Genomic DNA, 19,463 nt, shown 5'->3' on the forward strand with positions numbered 1-19,463 from the left:
TGTTGGTGTCTAAGCATGAGACGTGTTGGTCTCGAAGCATGAGACTTGTTGGTGTCTAAGCATGAGACTTGTTGGTCTCGAAGCATGAGACTTGTTGGTCTCGAAGCATGAGACTTGTTGGTGTCTAAGCATGAGACTTGTTGGTCTCGAAGCATGAGACTTGTTGGTGTCTAAGCATGAGACGTGTTGGTCTCGAAGCATGAGACTTGTTGGTCTCGAAGCATGAGACTTGTTGGTCTCGAAGCATGAGACTTGTTGGTCTCGAAGCATGAGACTTGTTGGTGTCTAAGCATGAGACTTGTTGGTGTCTAAGCATGAGACTTGTTGGTCTCGAAGCATGAGACTTGTTGGTGTCTAAGCATGAGACTTGTTGGTCTCGAAGCATGAGACTTGTTGGTGTCTAAGCATGAGACTTGTTGGTCTCGAAGCATGAGACTTGTTGGTGTCTAAGCATGAGACTTGTTGGTCTCGAAGCATGAGACTTGTTGGTCTCGAAGCATGAGACTTGTTGGTCTCGAAGCATGAGACTTGTTGGTCTCGAAGCATGAGACTTGTTGGTCTCGAAGCATGAGACTTGTTGGTGTCTAAGCATGAGACTTGTTGGTCTCGAAGCATGAGACTTGTTGGTCTAAGCATGAGACGTGTTGGTCTCGAAGCATGAGACTTGTTGGTGTCTAAGCATGAGACTTGTTGGTCTCGAAGCATGAGACTTGTTGGTGTCTAAGCATGAGACTTGTTGGTCTCGAAGCATGAGACTTGTTGGTCTCGAAGCATGAGACTTGTTGGTGTCTAAGCATGAGACTTGTTGGTCTCGAAGCATGAGACTTGTTGGTCTCGAAGCATGAGACTTGTTGGTGTCTAAGCATGAGACTTGTTGGTCTCGAAGCATGAGACTTGTTGGTGTCTAAGCATGAGACTTGTTGGTCTCGAAGCATGAGACTTGTTGGTCTCGAAGCATGAGACTTGTTGGTGTCTAAGCATGAGACTTGTTGGTCTCGAAGCATGAGACTTGTTGGTGTCTAAGCATGAGACGTGTTGGTCTCGAAGCATGAGACGTGTTGGTCTCGAAGCATGAGACTTGTTGGTGTCTAAGCATGAGACTTGTTGGTCTCGAAGCATGAGACTTGTTGGTGTCTAAGCATGAGACTTGTTGGTCTCGAAGCATGAGACTTGTTGGTGTCTAAGCATGAGACGTGTTGGTCTCGAAGCATGAGACTTGTTGGTGTCTAAGCATGAGACTTGTTGGTCTCGAAGCATGAGACTTGTTGGTCTCTAAGCATGAGACTTGTTGGTCTCGAAGCATGAGACTTGTTGGTCTCGAAGCATGAGACTTGTTGGTGTCTAAGCATGAGACTTGTTGGTCTCGAAGCATGAGACTTGTTGGTGTCTAAGCATGAGACGTGTTGGTTCTGAAGCATGAGACTTGTTGGTCTCGAAGCATGAGACTTGTTGGTGTCTAAGCATGAGACTTGTTGGTCTCGAAGCATGAGACTTGTTGGTGTCTAAGCATGAGACTTGTTGGTCTCGAAGCATGAGACTTGTTGGTGTCTAAGCATGAGACTTGTTGGTCTCGAAGCATGAGACTTGTTGGTCTCGAAGCATGAGACTTGTTGGTCTCTAAGCATGAGACTTGTTGGTCTCGAAGCATGAGACTTGTTGGTCTCGAAGCATGAGACTTGTTGGTCTCGAAGCATGAGACTTGTTGGTGTCTAAGCATGAGACGTGTTGGTCTCGAAGCATGAGACTTGTTGGTGTCTAAGCATGAGACTTGTTGGTCTCGAAGCATGAGACTTGTTGGTGTCTAAGCATGAGACTTGTTGGTCTCGAAGCATGAGACTTGTTGGTCTCGAAGCATGAGACTTGTTGGTCTCGAAGCATGAGACTTGTTGGTCTCGAAGCATGAGACTTGTTGGTCTCGAAGCATGAGACTTGTTGGTCTCGAAGCATGAGACTTGTTGGTCTCGAAGCATGAGACTTGTTGGTGTCTAAGCATGAGACTTGTTGGTCTCGAAGCATGAGACTTGTTGGTCTCGAAGCATGAGACTTGTTGGTCTCGAAGCATGAGACTTGTTGGTCTCGAAGCATGAGACTTGTTGGTCTCGAAGCATGAGACTTGTTGGTGTCTAAGCATGAGACGTGTTGGTCTCGAAGCATGAGACTTGTTGGTGTCTAAGCATGAGACTTGTTGGTCTCGAAGCATGAGACTTGTTGGTGTCTAAGCATGAGACTTGTTGGTCTCGAAGCATGAGACTTGTTGGTGTCTAAGCATGAGACTTGTTGGTCTCGAAGCATGAGACTTGTTGGTGTCTAAGCATGAGACGTGTTGGTCTCGAAGCATGAGACTTGTTGGTGTCTAAGCATGAGACTTGTTGGTCTCGAAGCATGAGACTTGTTGGTCTCTAAGCATGAGACTTGTTGGTCTCGAAGCATGAGACTTGTTGGTGTCTAAGCATGAGACGTGTTGGTCTCGAAGCATGAGACTTGTTGGTGTCTAAGCATGAGACTTGTTGGTCTCGAAGCATGACTAGAAGTTACGTATTGCTGGATAAACTGATTCGGTTGATCAAGGCGACGATGGATCGGGTAATGTTTGAGTATTTTAGGCATTTTCGACCTTCGAAAGCGCAGAGGTTTACGGCAAGGTGATGGTCTTTCGTGTCTGCTATTTAACATAGCTTTGGAAGGATACGAGGCAGAGATCGACACGAGTAGTATGATTTACACAAAGTCCGTCCAGTTATTTGGTTTCGCTGACGACATAGATATTATGACACGTAACTTGAGAGGATGGAAGGGCCTACATCAGACTGAAAGCCGTAAACGATTGGACTATTCATCAACACTTGAAGACAAAGTACATGATAACACTAGTTCAGCTCGGCATTTTTGATCTGCCGAGATCCGCACAGCCGACGCTGATCGACTTTCTGCTGATATCTCAGCTGAAAAAGCAATTTGTTTACTGTGACCAAGGCGCCGTAATCAATGTCTATTCGTGATATTTAAGCTATCGAACTTACTGAATTTGCACAGCCGAGATCGGTGGAAAAAAGGTGTAGGAAGAGAAGTGTATTGGTGGTGACGAAATCGGTGGTTGAAGAATTCGTATACTTGGGCTCACTGGACCTCCAATAACGATACCAGCAGAGAAATTCGGAGACGCATCATGGGGAAATCGTACGCTCTCCGGACTCGGACTCCGCAAAACGCTTCGATCGAATAGAGTTCGCCGCACCAAACTGACTAACTACAAAACTTTTATTAGACCGTAGTCCTCTACGGACACGAGACCTGGATGATGCTCGTGGAGGACCAACGCGCACTGGGAGTTTTCGAAAGGAAAATGTGCCTACCATCTTGGTGGCGTGCAGATGGCGGACGGTACGTGGAGCAGGCGAATAAACCACTGGAAACCATCCATCGTTCCACCGCGAAAATCGGAAGACTGGCGGTGGGCAGGCACGCTGCCAGAATGTCGGACAGTAATCCGGTGAAAATGGTTCTTGACAACGATCCGAATGGAACAAGGAGGCAGGTGCACAGCGGGCAAGGTGGATCGATTAGGTGGACATGATTTGCGGACCCTCCGCAGACTGGTGGTTGGCGACTGTAGCCATGGACCGAGCTGAATGAGAAGACTTCTATGTATTGACATGCCACTCCGGCCTTAGTCTGGTACTAATAATAATCTTTCTGAAAATTCTAGTTAACTGGTTTACGAGGTGAACACGCTCCTCAGCATCATGGAGTTGGCTATACTAAGCCCACTAAGCCCACTCTGCGCTTATGAAGTGGGAGCCTATAAGTGAAAGGAACATAATTTAGGAACAATAATTTAGAACACGGTTCCGAAACCTTACTATAATCCAATGTTATGCGCCAACCGGTCTCCGATTTTAACACAAATAGTACTTACAGCCAACTCAATGCCGCAGATAGCATTCCGAAGGGTGATATCAAGATCTGTATGGGCGACTTCAATGCGAAAATCGGATCCGACAATGGTCTCGGAGAAATGGGCGAAAACGGAGAGCTGTTTGCAGAATTCTGTGGTAATAACAACATGGTGATCGGAGGATCGTTCTTCCTTCATCGACCGTTCTAAGCAGTGTGGTAAAAACTCAAATTCTCAAATCTCATCCACGATTTAAATCATGCGCGAGTAAACCCTCACCTGACTCGGCCTGAGAATCGACCATGATTCGACTCGCGATTTGCATCATTGCGTGTTCTTCTTCGTTCAATTGGATAACAAATCCATACGTAAACATAAAATACAGTGGGTCCAAAAGTATTCGTCTAGCTCGCTCTTTTAGTAAAATGTAAAACCTAGGCGTGATAGAAGTGAAATCAAAACTTCTTCTAAATTTGGTAGAAAACTTATCAACATGATATTGAGCTTGAGTTGAGCTTGATTGACTGTCAGTCATACGATTATGACCAGATCAGTGTTTAAGGAACAACAGATGTTTGCTTGGGACTACACATCTTCAATGTACAATACTGGTGATCTCATTGTTAGTCATATGGCGCTGCCACGTCAGAATGCAAGTCAATGTAGGAAGGAGGAAATGATGACAATCACTGCCCACTGCGCGCCATTTGCAGAGTTGTGAAAACCTTCGTACTAGGAGTCCACCACAACACATTTTGTCAGCTTAAATGAGTTATTGACAAACTACTAAACAATCGAACGCAAATTACTAAATGATCGATAACATCCTTGATCTAAATTTCGTCAATTTCGCACGCTCAAAAAGTATTCGTCTATTCAGAAAATAATTGAGTGAAACACGAAAACAATAGTTTTATTCGCATGTAGTTACACTAACACACTCTAGTGATATTTAGCAACATTTTGTCAATATTCAATTACAGATCAAATAATGTTTTGTTTTGTGAACTTGCGCGGAAAATAGAAGCACCATGGGTGGGAAAAGTAAAAGAGAGTCAAATGAAAAAAACTTATTCTACACTCCGCAGAATTAGTGCAATTTAAACAAATTGACTTATGACTTTGCAAGAAATGTGGGTAGACCAAGGGTAGCAAGAATTCAACCATTTAATTGGTGATTGATCGCATCAGCGCCACAAAAATCAAATAACAGAGTGGTCGTCAGCGATGATAAACTGATAACGATGAGCGATTTATTGTACGGAAAATTAAAAAAATCTTAAAAACGAGTTTACCCATATAGGCAAGTGAGTTGGATAGAAGTAGTGCTCAGGTATGAACCAATACGAACAGAAATACCTGTGAAAAGTATGGGTATAATGGCCGAGTATCACGGAAGAAAATTCAAGTGAGCCATCCAATTATCAAAAACAGCTCGATTTCAGCTAAAAATATCGCAGAGGATGACTTTCGAATCAAGTCATGTTATCTAACGAAAGCAAGTACAGCATATTTGGATCAAATGGCCGACGTATGGAGGCGGAAAAGGAATATTGAGATAGAGCCGCAGAATCTCTTTTGAGCAGTAAAGCGGCTCCCTATAGTCTCTGAGGTGCTTGAGCGCAAAATTTCCATTATTGAAGGAATTATGTTCATCCAAAATGTTCATCCGCATTTTGAAACAAAATTTTAACGCCAGTGCTGAAAAATTGGGCTTACAGGAACATACATCTTACGGGGTGATAATTACCTCAAACAAGCTCAAACTACTGAGCTGTAGCAACTCTATAAGACCCCAATCAACTCAAAACGCCTCCTCAGAGCTCAGATATGAATCCAATTTAACTCCATTGGGTTCTGGACAAACTTTCGTGAAATTCGAAAATCATCCCAACAACAACGAATTGAAATTAGTGTTGAAAGAAGAAAAGAATATTCCGTCCCCCGTTACGGTAATTTGGATTTGATTTTTATTTATTTATGGATCCTGTACACCTCGAGTGGTGCAAAGGGCCGACTTGCAAGATCTCCATCCTGTGCGTTGCCCGGTATCGCTTTAACCTGTTGCCAGGTTAGATTTCGGTCGACTTCTTTTATTTCTTTATTGAGGCTTCGCGCCATGAGCCTCTGGTCTGCCTCTGCTGCTAGTCCCGCTGGGTTCCAGTCTAATGCTTGTTTACAGATTTCGTTTCGCCTTTACGTAGAGTGTGCGACCAGCCCCACTTCCGATCCTGAATTTCTGTTGCTATCGGCCTCTGTTGGAATAATGGATTTGAGTTGTAAATGATTTGATTGATTCCTCAAAGAAACCATTCGGCTCGAAAGCTCAAAAGGAAATCATTCATTAGTCTGTGGGATTACACCGTTGAAAGGACATCTCTTTATGCGCGGGCTTGCGTAACTGCTCTGCTTACAGGTTCGTCACCTACGTTTTTGCCTCCATACAGTGCATTGAAAGCAGAATGTGAATTAAGACTGACCTTGTATTGTGTGGAGCCGTATGCAGAGCAAGACTCAAGCGAGAATGGTCAATAACTCCATACATTCATACTTTTAATTTTTTTTTACAAAATTCCACCGGAATTTATTTTAATAATTACACTGGAATTTTTCTGGTATTCCATAAGACATTCCATTCCCTCGGAAATTCATCTAGTAGTTCCTTCGGAATTTCCTTCGCCATTTCCTTCCAAAATTGTTTGACGAATTTTCAGATATCTCCGTACGAGTTCCTGAATCGATTTCAAAAGGAACTTTAGAAGGAATGATCAACATTCTTAAATTTCCTAAACAATTTCTTTGGACATTCTCCAAGAATTCCTTATAAAATTTCTCCAGGATTCATTCAGAGAATCCTCCAGATAAATCCAGAAATTTCTCAAGGTCAAAACTCTAAGAATTTTCTTCAGGTATTCCTTCAGAAATTTCTTTAGGAATTCTTTATCAAAATAAATCGAAACCAGTTTTGCCTTTCTCCTGCTGTTGTATCCGAAAGGCTATTTGACCACTCCAAAACGAACTATTAATAGGAGGCCCGAATACCCATAGTATTATATACCGATTGAATCAGCTTGACGAACTGAGTTGATGTCTTTGTGTTTGTATGAAAGTGTGTGTGTGTTTGTATGTATACAAATTTTGTAGACACACTTTTCGAACTGATCATTGTACGAATTACTCGCAGCAAATTCTATTCGATGGGGAATCCTATCGTCGAATCCTAGGTCGAAATACGTATCTGTCAAGGTACAATTAAGTGGTGGAATTAAATAGGATTGAAACTCTGTCTTATGACAAGTGAAGACATTCCACTAAAAAGCTCAACATAATTTTCTTAAGGATAAGGAATTCTACAGGGAATTGTAGCCGTCGTGGATAAAATTCCGACGACTTTAATAAGAAGATCGGCTCCGACAACACGGACATGAGCGTGTCATGGGACGTCATGGTCTTGGATAAAATTTATCACCGTCATTTAATGAGTGAAAACGGTAAGCTGTTTGCAACATTAATGGTATTAACGACATGGCGATTGGAAGATCGCTCTTTCTCCATCGTCCAGTGCACGAAGTCATGTGGGGCCTCATGATGGACAAACTGAACATGAAATCGACCACATCTGCATCAGCCGAACAGGAGCCTCTTGATGAACGGAATAAACGCAGCGAAACTGATTACGCATTCCTTGCATTTAAAAAACATTTTGTATACAACATGCTGCGCGATGGTTATAAAGTAACTTGTCAGTACGTATTTTTCCTAGCTAGAAATTCAGCCCAGGACATCGGGCACGAAATGTTCCGATTTGCTTTCGCTGCATCAAGTTTAGCCTCAAATGGAGGGAATTCGAGTTTTTCAAGGTAATGTTAATGTTGTTATACTTCGTTCAAAATCTGCTGTTGGAAGAGATAAGTCATCAATTACCATAACGGTTGTATGTCAATGCCCAGAATACCAATCCCCAGAATCAGTTCCCCAGAATGGTATTTCCCAGAATTCCATTTCCCAGAACGACCAATTCTCCAGAATGATATTCCCCAGAATGCACCATTTCCCGAAAGAAACCCAGAATGACCCATTCCCCAGAAAAAAACCTGAATGACCCATTCCCCAGAAACCAAAAACCCAGAATGACACGTTCCCCAAAAAAGTATCAGCTAAGAAACTATGTTTTTCGCTGTCATTTCTATAAATTAAAAATACTAGATACTTATTTCTATGCAAAATACTTATATTGGAAGCATTTGCCGGAATAAGCAAAAACGACATATGCTGCCTTATTTTAAAGCACGCATTTGCCCGGAATGAGTCCATTTGATATGTTCGTTAGGGGTCACATATGATACGAAGGGAGCTTATATATATCCATATGATAATGCCTTGGCATAATGCCATTTGGCATAATCGTTGAAGGATGAAATGCAATGGGTCATAAGTTAGATCATTTACTAGATAAACTAGTAACATTCGTTTGAGCATAAAAGCCTGACATCATAATGAGAGCAAAAGAAAACATATTTTGATATCGACATCAAATTGAAATCATAAACTTAATCATAAACATAAACATCATATCATAAACATAAACATAAACAACACATCATAAACATAAACTTTGATATTCATGATTGATAATATTTAGGTATCAATTTGATGTTGATTTGTGAATAATATGAACTGATATTAAACTGATTACTTATTTCGTTATTCAAAACCAATATCAATATCAGTTTTCGATTCTGATCGACAGCAGAAATAGTTTTCAATTTGATTTAAGATTTTGTAAGATTTTTCTGCATAGATTTTGTTATTTTAACCGTTAAAACGACCAAAAGGATATCATGCTGAGATCAAAATTAGGCGATTACAACAAAATTAGTTATTGATTTGTTTCCATCTTTGCTCGGATACTTCTTCAAAAGTATGCATTTTGCTCGGAAAAGGTAAAAGAGTAAATCACTCATTTTTTTAAGACGCGTTTGCCGGATAATGCAAAAGAGTAGATGACTCCTTCTTTAAAAGTACGCATTTGCCCAGGATAATGCAAAATATCAGATGACTTCTTCTTAAAAGGCATGCGTTTGCCGGAAAAAGGCAAACGAGTAGATACCATTTCTTCAAACGTACGCATTTGCCAGGAAAAGGCAGAAGAGTAAATGACTCCTTCTTTAAAGTACGCATTTGCCCGGGATGAAAAAGAGTACATGACTCCTTCTTTAAAAATACGCATCTGCCCGGGATGAAGCAACAGAAGTATTTAGACTAAGCTAGGAAATGGTGCATTCTGGGGATTAGGACATTCTTGGGAATGTCTTTCGGGGATGGAGGCATTCTGGGGAATGTCTTTCTGGGATTGTGTATTCTGGGGAATGGTTTCGGGAGAAGTATCTAGGGAATTAATTTCTGGGGAATCACTTTCTGGGCAATGGGTTTCTGGGGTATGACATACAATAACGGTTGTATGTCAAAGCCCAGAATACCAATCCCCAGAATCAGTTCCCCAGAATGGTATTTCCCAGAATTCCATTTCCCAGAACGACCAATTCTCCAGAATGATATTCCCAGAATGCACCATTTCCGAATAATCCTCAGAATGACTCCATTCCCCAGAAAAAAACCAGTAAGACCCATTCCCAGAAACTAAAACCCAGAACACCTTCTAGAAAAAGGTATCAGTCTAAGAAACTATGTTTTTCGCTGTCATTTCTATAAATTAAAAATACTAGATACTATATTTCTATGCAAAAATACTTATATTGAAGTACGCATTTGCCCGGAATAAGGCAAAACGACATGTGGTGCCTTATTTTGAAGCACGCATTTGCCCGGAATGGAGACCATTTGATATGTTTGTTAGGGCTCACAAAGGCAAAAGAGTAGATAACTACTTCTTCAAAGGTATGCATTTGCCCGGAAAGGTAAAAGAGTAAATCACTATTTTTAAAGACGATTTGCCCGATAATGCAAAAGAGTAGATGACCTTCTTTAAAGTACGCATTTGCCCGGATAATGCAAAAGAGCAGATGACTTCTTCTTTAAAAGTATGCTTGGGAAAAAGGCAAACGAGTAGGTAATACTTCTTCAAAAGTATGCATTTGCCAGGAAAAAAGGCAGAAGAGTAAATGACTTCTTCTTTAAAAGTACGCATTTGCCCAGGATGAAGCAAAGAGTGGATGACTTTAAAAGTATGCATTTGCCCGAATAAGGCAAAGAGTAGATGACCATTGACTCTTCTATAAAAGTGCGCATTTGCCCGGATAAGCAATTAGAAGTATTTAGCCTAAGCTAGGAAATGGTGCAATCTGGGTATGGTATTCTGGGGAATGTCTTCGGGGATGGAGGCATTCTGAGAAATGTCTTGGGGGATAGGGATTCTGGGAAAAGTCTTTCTGGGGATTGTGGTATTCTGGGGAATGGTTTTCAAAGTAGTGCATCAGGGAATTAATTTCTGGGAATCACTTTCGGGCAATGGGTTTCTGGGGACATACAATCACAATAACATATTTTAAAAGAGGATTCTGTGGCAACAATTGGCGGGGCATCATGTTACTGTGCATTAGAGATGCGTCATAGTCATTTTTCGAATCAACGGTTTTCGAAACCATTCTGGGTCTCAAACAACTGTGCAGAAATTGAGCCCGATTGGTTGCTTCCTTGCTTTTCGCATCGCGTTTCAAGTTTGTATGGAAATTAGTATAAGAAAACGTATATTTTTGCATTTTTATATCTAGAGGATCACAGGTGATCGAGACCCGTTAAATATTGCGCCCTATAACCCAAAGGATGCCGAACAACAATGCTGAAGAAGGTGCTGTTGGAACGTCTACGAAAAAGTTATAATGCTCGAAGATTGGTTGTTCAAACCATATACAAGAAATCGTTTATTCTGTGAACTACGTGGACCAATAATTTAAATGAGTGTTATTTCGAAATTATTGATCTTATAGGACTTGAGCTACTGGGAGTTATTCGAATCATTTCACAAAGTAAAAATTTCGATGAGAAGGAAGTTGGTTTTGCCTCTGACACCCATAGGTTGTCCGGTAGTTTACATAGGTTTAGCAATCAATTTAAGTGTAATAACATTTCGCATTCTTTGGCATCTTCCAGACTATATGCTATCGTATTGAGTCACGTGATTGACGATAAATTGAGAGCAAAAAAGGAAAAAATACGTTTTCCATACTAATTTCAATACTAAGCGGAAAAAAGATGCAACAATCGAGCACATGTTTTGCACAGTCCCAAAATGATTCAGAAAAACCTTGATCTCTCTTGATTGGATGAAGTTCGTTTTTTCCATACAGCTGCGCCCCACTCTACTTGTTCTCAAAGTCCTGGGCAAAGTTATTCTTAATAGGATATAGAAAAATAGACAGACTCTCCGATGGCAGCAGGAAGGATTCCGTTCCGAAGATAAACAAACCGTAGCCTGGGCTGCTCTGGTAGCATATTATTATGGAGCATCAAACGACTTCGATTCACCTGATCTCCACGTCAAAACTGAAGCGAGCAGCCACCCAGGATGGTGATATTTTCCGTTTGTCCTACGAACCGCTAGGGGTGCTTAGAAGATAATAAGGCATTTTATGAGACAGATCGAAACAGCTGTTTTTCTCGTGTATTCATTTGAGAATTAGTGGAGCCGTTTTTTGGTAATTTCCGCTGATCATTCCGATGGGTCCTATCATCAATTCTGCCTGATTTACTTTTTGTCTACCAGGACTTAAGAACAAAGTTTTTCATATGATTCTTGAAACGTGTCGTTAGATTATTCATACCATTGCATTCTAAGCATGAAATGCTGAAGAAAACACACATGAAAAGTAAAACGTTACAAACATTATTTTGTGTTCGATATAACGGAATGTTCACGCAGAATCATACCAAAACAAAACATTAGAAGTAAATAATCGGGCCACCGCGAAACGTCTCATAATATGCCTTATAGTGAAAGGTTTGAGTGAATTGAACAAGTCACTTGAAATAAAAATCTAAAGTCTTTGACTTAACATCGCTTTAAAAAAAAACACTTCAATAGAAAAAAAATCAAAATATTCTTCGTTGGTTTAAATGAGTGTTGAACATTTTTAATTAGGTTTATTCTTAATAATTGTTTAACCTAAACTTGAAAATATGTAACCATCATTGTGTAAATTGCAGTTGTATATTTTATTTTCAAATATATTAAGCTCGGTTCACTTTTTGTCATAATGAAAATATTTTGTCAAGTTCATTCATACATCTATCAATATGTTTTGATATCGACCTGGGTATCAGACAAATTTGACAAATATTAGTCATCATGACAAATAGTGTACTGATAGTTTTAGTTGTTACATATTGTTCTAGCGTTTTAGTAAGGCCAAGAAAACGATTGCAATTTGATTACTATCCTCAAAAATACATTTAGATTACTTACCTCGAATCCAAGCCTGTTCGAAGCCTTTATAAAATCATCATCCGTGAATCCTTGAAAACCATCTACGGACTGACAAAACCTTCCTGTCCCCATGATTGTTAGTATTGTTGAAATTGACGAATTTAAATTAATCAAATATAAAAGCTTTTAAATGTATACACACCTTTCAGTAATGTTTCCTTGGGTCTGATTTCATTACCATTTACAGAGTCATTTGCTTCAATTGTGCACTTTTCCCGATTTTGCTGCCCTTGTGAGCACTATCATCAAAATCAATCATCAGGGGGAATCTGCTGCATAACTTCCGACCTTGAGGCAGGAACCCATATTATACTTGGTCCCAGCGCCATTTTTCTGGTGCCAGTTTGTATAGCGGGGATACCCTCCATCCGGTCCGCCGTTATTGTTGTTCCATGAATTGTTCCGATAGGGTCGTCGGTCTTCATAGCTTCTCCGACCGCCACCACTCCACCACCGTACCTCCGCGATAGTTGCGGCGGTCCCTTGTTGTTGTTATATCGGTTATCCGGTCCTCCGTACCTAGTGTTTCCTCCCCAATTTCCAGCTTTATAATTACCTCCCCACCACACCACCACCTCCGTCGTTATTATTCCGTGGGTTCCGATTATTCCACGGAACATTATCGTTGTTTCGATGGCTCATACTGTTTCAACCACCAACGTCCCCATCTGCGCACTCGGATTAAGGCCACGGGTCAGACCTGCTGCTACCCTAAATTCTTTTATTTTCTCACCAGGAGAGTATACGTAAAGGACTTTTCTTTCACTGATTTTCGCTGATGGAAAGTTTTACTGGCATAGAGCACTCGGTCTAGTTGATTGCAGAGATGTCAACTAAATAGACAGTTTTTCATTTTCCGCGCAAAGATATGAAATTTCTGCAAACATATTTTCCATTTCCACTTCACACTCGTCGTAAATTTCCTTTCGTTTGTCGTTTTGAAGTGAAATTTCGGCCATCCGTCATCGACGTCGTTTTGTCTTCGCTTTCATTTACTCATGTGGCTGTTGATATGGATTGCTTCGCATCTTTCAAAACTATGTAGCTATCCTTTTGCGCATTGAACAACAGCTGTCAAAACCGTCGAATGTCGACTATAGTGACGTCACTCTTTACCGTAGTCTGGCGAATAAAAGACGACATCCAAAAGGCCTTCCATGTGACAAACTGACAAGAAGTTATCTAAGCTGCGTGCTAAAAACTGCTTGCATGTCTGCTTTTAGTGTGAAATCAGGAGTTATTCAGTTTCATTCCAAATTTTCGACCACTATTCTAGTTTGAATCTGGAGCAAATAGAACAAACTCGCTGGTTTCCTCAGCAGTGTTCTATTCATGCTTTTCAAATTTTCAATTAGATGAAATCATCATGTTGGCACCAAGAAAGGCGCCGTAATTGCAAAGTGGATTGATCCGTAGATAAAATGATAAAACCAAAACAATTCAAGCATAATTTTTCATAAGGACGTATGTAACAAAAGTAAACAAAACGAGGTTTTTATTTAATACAACATGATAATCACACGCGACTTTATATAATACGCATCGATTATACTGATTTTAGATCTTAGAATTCTTTAATTCAATCTTTTATGAATCGACGTATGTAGAAATTTCTATTTTTGAAGTTTCACTGTTACATACGTCGCTGGGAACTATAGAACAGAAAGAAAAATCACTATTAAAATTAAAAAAACCATTGGTAAAATCAAAAAGTTGCATTGGTTCTTTTTCGTAGAGAGTTCCATATGTTCTAAATAGTACGCCAATTTTTGTCATAATCATGGTTCAAAATTGCCAATCGCTTTGAAATTAAAAGTTTGAAATTTAAATTGAAAATATTCATACTGTGATAAATAGAGCAAATATTTTCATTCGAATTGAAAATTTCAATTTCTAATTAAAGGAACCTCCCTCTTCTCCCTTGTAATTTCAATCATCTTTCAGTTTTAAATAAAACCAATCAAATCCCCATAATTGCTTTTACTTTTTATTTCATGTTTTCAGCATTTTTCTTAATTTAAACGATGTAGGTATACACTGCTCATAATGAGGCCTATAAGCTGACAGATGAACAATTTTTTGATAGTTTAAAAGTTTTTGAAATTAAGAAGATGAACTTTTAAAATTACACTCAGGAAAGATAAAAAACACTTTTGAATGAAATGCATAACTTTTAATGTTATTTCACTTTTATTTTTACGAAAATTTGCAACTTCTTCGATTGAAAGTGCACAATTTTTAAAGGTACAATTTTATTTTTTTCTGTGTAAGAACGACCTATGTAACAAAAAAGCAAAACAAAACAAAACTGTAGTTGCGTCAATAGACCTTGAGGAGTTCATCTTCACTCGATGGGAAGTCGCCTGAATGTATTTCGTTCATTATGCGACCTGACTCATATTTGGGACATTTGCGGTCTATCGTGCACTATAGACTAACGCAAAATGAACTCCCAAGAAATGACGTTTGAGCGGTCGCATAATGAACGCAAAATGAACTTTTGTTCGAGAAGACGACCCGCTCAAATGTCAAAATCCAGCGGGTGAGTGAATTTAATGAACCGCTGCACAGGTCTATGGAAAACCGACCAATGTACAGCGACGTATGTACAGCATACCGGTGTATGTACACGTGAAAAAATTTAATGTTGTTTATTATTAATATTTCTAATACTTTTTTGCCAAAGCAGGCGCTTAATGACATGTATAAGAAAAAACTTATACATCGCATTAGTCACATACATTCTGGAAACTTATACTTTTCATTAACTTATGAATGTTATTAGCTTTTTGATATGGGATCATTCATTAGGTGGCATAAAAAGAGTATAAGTATTTTCGAATGGTTTTTGCCATAACATATAAGGTTATTTTTACGTGTATAATTTTATCGTTTTTCCAGGAATTTTGAATGAATTGAGCTATGATATATCTGTTAACTTTAAACGATTAAGTAAATTTTTCATGAATTAATTTGAATAGCGCAATCAACAGAACAACGTGAGAGTTTTTACAGTATTCAAATTAATTCATGAACAAAATGTTACTTAGGTCCTTTGAAAAGTTAAGGATCACGCTTATTACGTGTCATGTATTGAGCACGTCAAAGAAAAATATTGAAAATGATTTAGTTTTAAAACAGTTTTAGAAAAAGTTTTGCCAACTTTCTGCAAAGGATTTCTCGAATCCTCATAATTGTTACATACGTCGTTATGGAAAATTATGCTTGAATTGGAAAATATTTTGAATCTCGTGATTGGGAAAATGAATGTTTCAGATTCATATTCAAACTAGCAACCCTATAACCAGAGACCGGCGGAGTGAAAAACTGTCGAAATGGCAACGTATGAAAAGGTGTGATATCGGGGAAATAATACTGGCATCACTTGAACTTTTTGCTTGACTCTTGGGTGAAAAAGTAAACAAGTCGATTTGGAACCGCTTTTGACGGTTCGATTGGAAACAAGATGGCGTCTTTGCCGATCTCTTATTCTAGTATTTCTAATTCAAACTGGCAGCCTCGAACGATTTGAATCACTGCTGATTTTACCGATTTTACTCTAAGGATGGAATTTTGGCTCAGTGTAGTTATCGCTTGATGGTGATGAAATTCCCTTCCAAACATTCCAAAACATCAGCTATATAATAGACCAATGCAAGATCTTGACTTAACCTCAATTATTTGACAGTTCACAGAGCTTGTTTACAAGGTGTTAGAATTAAAATCGATCAGCTGGGAATAAAAATTCGTAATTTTCGTTCAAAATCATTTTGATCCGAATATTCTAGTGATATGCTTTGAGTCCTACCAATCAATCACAGCAGACATCAAAATTCTTAATTAATCGAAAACAGTTTTTCCGAAGCTGCTCCAGAGACTAAGTCCCTGTAAACAAGCTTCGAACTGTCAACCTACGTCATCATGCACTGGTCTATTGAGAATATTTAATCAGGTGAATTTTTCATTTAAATGTATTGTAATTGTAATTTATTAACAGTTAATGTACGTGGATCTGTTATCAGCTGGATGTTATTTTCACGCGTTATTCCAAAATAAATATGTTAATAATTTTGTTAGGAACAATAATCGGTTAGTTTATCCTGCATGATAACACATGTGCAGCACATGTGATGTGACTGGCAGGTGCCGGCAGGACAAAAAAAAATTGGAGCCTTAATTTTGTAAATTATTTATTGTCATAACGGAAGCCTACAGGTTACCCCATATTTTAGGTCAAGGAAGATAGTAACGATTCTAATAGTAATGATATGTACCTAATAAGTTTTGTATTTCCACTTAGCTGTAGACTAAATCAGAATGACTCCCCTGCGGTAAGAAACTCAAGACGGCAACGAGTTACACTCAACGTCGTCGACGATTGCGTCATATGGCTAGTTATGCCTCATCGATGGGCAGCCCGAAGATTCCAAGAGAAGAGTCAGTAACTCGTCCGATAACATCCGGTCATTCGTCAACACCACACCAAGCTCGTGATACCAACAACAAATAGCGATAATAAACCCAAACGTGAGACACTATCTAACGGAGCCTTTATCTACAAGATGGTCTCGAAGGGAAATCGGATGGTGATCTGCGCCTACACGTGTTCGAGCAATACGAAGTAAAGGTGTAAGTAAATTCATTTATTCTTTTATGCAATCGTTTTGTAATGTTACCTGTAACGAATTATTATGCAGCAATTCCATAACGTTGACTTTAAACCAGGGTTGGGATTGTACTTAAACTAAATTTTCTTGAAATTAGAAACATGTTGAAGGTGCCTAACTCTACCAGGTCTTACCCCCGAAGACGTTTCAATCACAGACCCCTTACGCGAGGTCGTTTTAATCACGTTTAATAAGCTCGATGAATGGTACATTGTTTTTATTTAATGAAACGCTATACAGCGCTCCAATATATAGATTATAGACACTGTATACAGTTCGGAAGCAAAATCGAACTTTAAATAATGGTAACTGTTGTCTAGTAATTTCAACTGACTTGGGAAAAGCGTTTGACTTCATTAGCTGCGAAGCATTCATGCAACATGCATTATTATAATGAGAAATAAATAAAACAAATTTTTTCCATATATGTACATATTCTAAGCAAAGTGTAATGGGTTTGAACATATGTATTCCTATCCTTTTTTTATTAAATTGTAGTTTTGAAAGACGTCGCAATCAGCTGGAACCCAGGACCATTGAATCCATTGCTTCCGAGTTCTCTGCTGCTGCAACAGGCAAGGCAATGTACGTAACCAGTAGTACATGGCTCAGAGGCAGGTCCCCAAGGTTTGTTTTCAGGAAAGTCTGCTCGAGTTGCAGCGGAAAGCATTCTGGAAAATCAATCAAAATATCGAACAGCGTGGACTTTCAACGAAAGTATGTTGAAACCATTAGACACGAGTATGATCCAAACGCGGAGGTGTTTTAAGTATATTTCAACGGTAGTTTGAACGTGTCCGGATGTTAAGAACAGCGCTTGCCATAATGAACAGATTGTAAAATGATTTTGAAAGAAATAAATGCATATTATGTCAACTATTATAAAGCTATACGAGGATATGAATTAAAATGTAATGAAATAAAAAGAAAACCATTAAAAATTTGCATAAGACTTATTTTTTAATGTTTTAAACACATCAGAAGTCTAGTGTGGTGTAGAATCACCGACGAACCAACGTGTCACTCCATGAAAAATAATAATAGTTTGCTGCCCCCGACGCCATGATGAAAAATCGTTTTCATAGCTCAGCCACCAGCCTACGTGTATTAACATTGCAGCGGAGTTGTGTTTTAGCTCATTTGACAGGAGCGATCGCCCGCAAAAGCGAATGACCGTTAAAAAGCGTGAGACAATCAGAGAGCGCCAGTGACACGTCGGTTCGTCGGTGGTAGAATTTCCCATAACGCTGGATAAACACATTCATTTGGTCTGTTACGGAGTAAGATCTACCATGACCACATTGCCAGCTCCTGGCCAATTCTGACACAACAAATACTACATTTCCTAATATCCTCAGTGGCCAGAATTGAGTGGTCCACAAAAGAAATTCTCATGCTTATACTATTTATCCTAGATTGGAATCAACGATTAATTTATTCATGTATTGATTTCTGATAGCAATCAGATCGTAGATCATCCTGGATTGGACTAGTCATCAACGCGTCGAAGACGAGCATGATAGGAAGACGAAATGACGAAATCGAGGTGGTTGAAAAGCTCGTGGACTTGGGCTCACTGGTGACCCTGATAACGATACCAGCAGAGAAATTGGTTGACGCATCGTGGGCAGCAGGGACTATGTCCAAGGGCTTGACGATCCCTCCCAGCCCATCTGCGAGTTGTGGTGCCTGCCTAGGATGTGGTGGATTTGACAGCTGCACAGCTATAAAAGCTGCATGTATCCGCAAGTAGCCTCCGCCATAGCGACTGTGTATCGCTCAAAGCGCACAAGCCCAAGTCCTAGTGTTAGGTGGGATATAAACAGCCCGACACGACGGCCCTCCGACGAGACAGAATGTTTGCGCAGGCCCAATAAGCCGCCTTAAAACAACCATTACGAACGACATAGAAGATAATACAACTCGATACAATCGGCAACGATCAGGCGACGAATAAAGGATCACGATTGGAAGCTTGGAACATGGAACTGCAAGTCGCTAGGTTCGCAGGTTGCGACAGGATGATCTACGATGAATTACATCCCCGCAATTCGACGTCGTGGCACTGCAGGAAGTCTGCTGCGGGAAGAAAGTGTGGAAAGGCGGGCATCGAGCGGCCAAAGCCTACCAAAGCTGTGGCGCCACCAACGAGCTGGGAACCGGTTTCATAGTGCTGGGAAAAATGAGCCAACGCGTGATTGGGTGGCAGCCAATCAACGCAAGGATGTGCAAGCTGAGGATTAAGGCCGTTTCTTCAACTATAGCATCACAACGTGCACTGCCCACACGAAGGGAGACCGACGAGAAAGAAGCGTTCTACGCACAGCTGGAGCAGACATAGGATGCCCACTTCGGACGTCAAAATCGTCATCGGTGGCACTGAACGCACAGGTAGGAAGGAAGGAAATGTATAGACGGTCATCGGACCGGATAGTCTGCACACCGTATCGAATGACAA

The 19,463-nt window shown here is 40.0% G+C and overlaps 1 long non-coding RNA gene across 5 annotated transcripts; it reads left to right on the top strand.

Moving 5' to 3' along the window:
* The first annotated feature begins 16,238 nt into the window (after positions 1–16,238).
* LOC134223064 (uncharacterized) lies at positions 16,239–17,649 on the top strand. Of its 5 annotated transcripts, XR_009982458.1 has the most exons (4): positions 16,272–16,340; positions 16,416–16,519; positions 16,639–16,967; positions 17,513–17,649. It is a non-coding gene; the product is annotated as an uncharacterized LOC134223064 (long non-coding RNA). The 5 variants fall into 5 exon arrangements; XR_009982455.1 differs by lacking the exon at positions 16,416–16,519 and having other exon boundaries at positions 16,239–16,290; XR_009982456.1 differs by having other exon boundaries at positions 16,291–16,427.
* The last annotated feature ends 1,814 nt before the right edge of the window (positions 17,650–19,463 follow it).

This window comes from Armigeres subalbatus, chromosome 3 (assembly GCF_024139115.2).
Source record: "Armigeres subalbatus isolate Guangzhou_Male chromosome 3, GZ_Asu_2, whole genome shotgun sequence".
Taxonomy (NCBI): Eukaryota; Metazoa; Arthropoda; class Insecta; order Diptera; family Culicidae; genus Armigeres; species Armigeres subalbatus.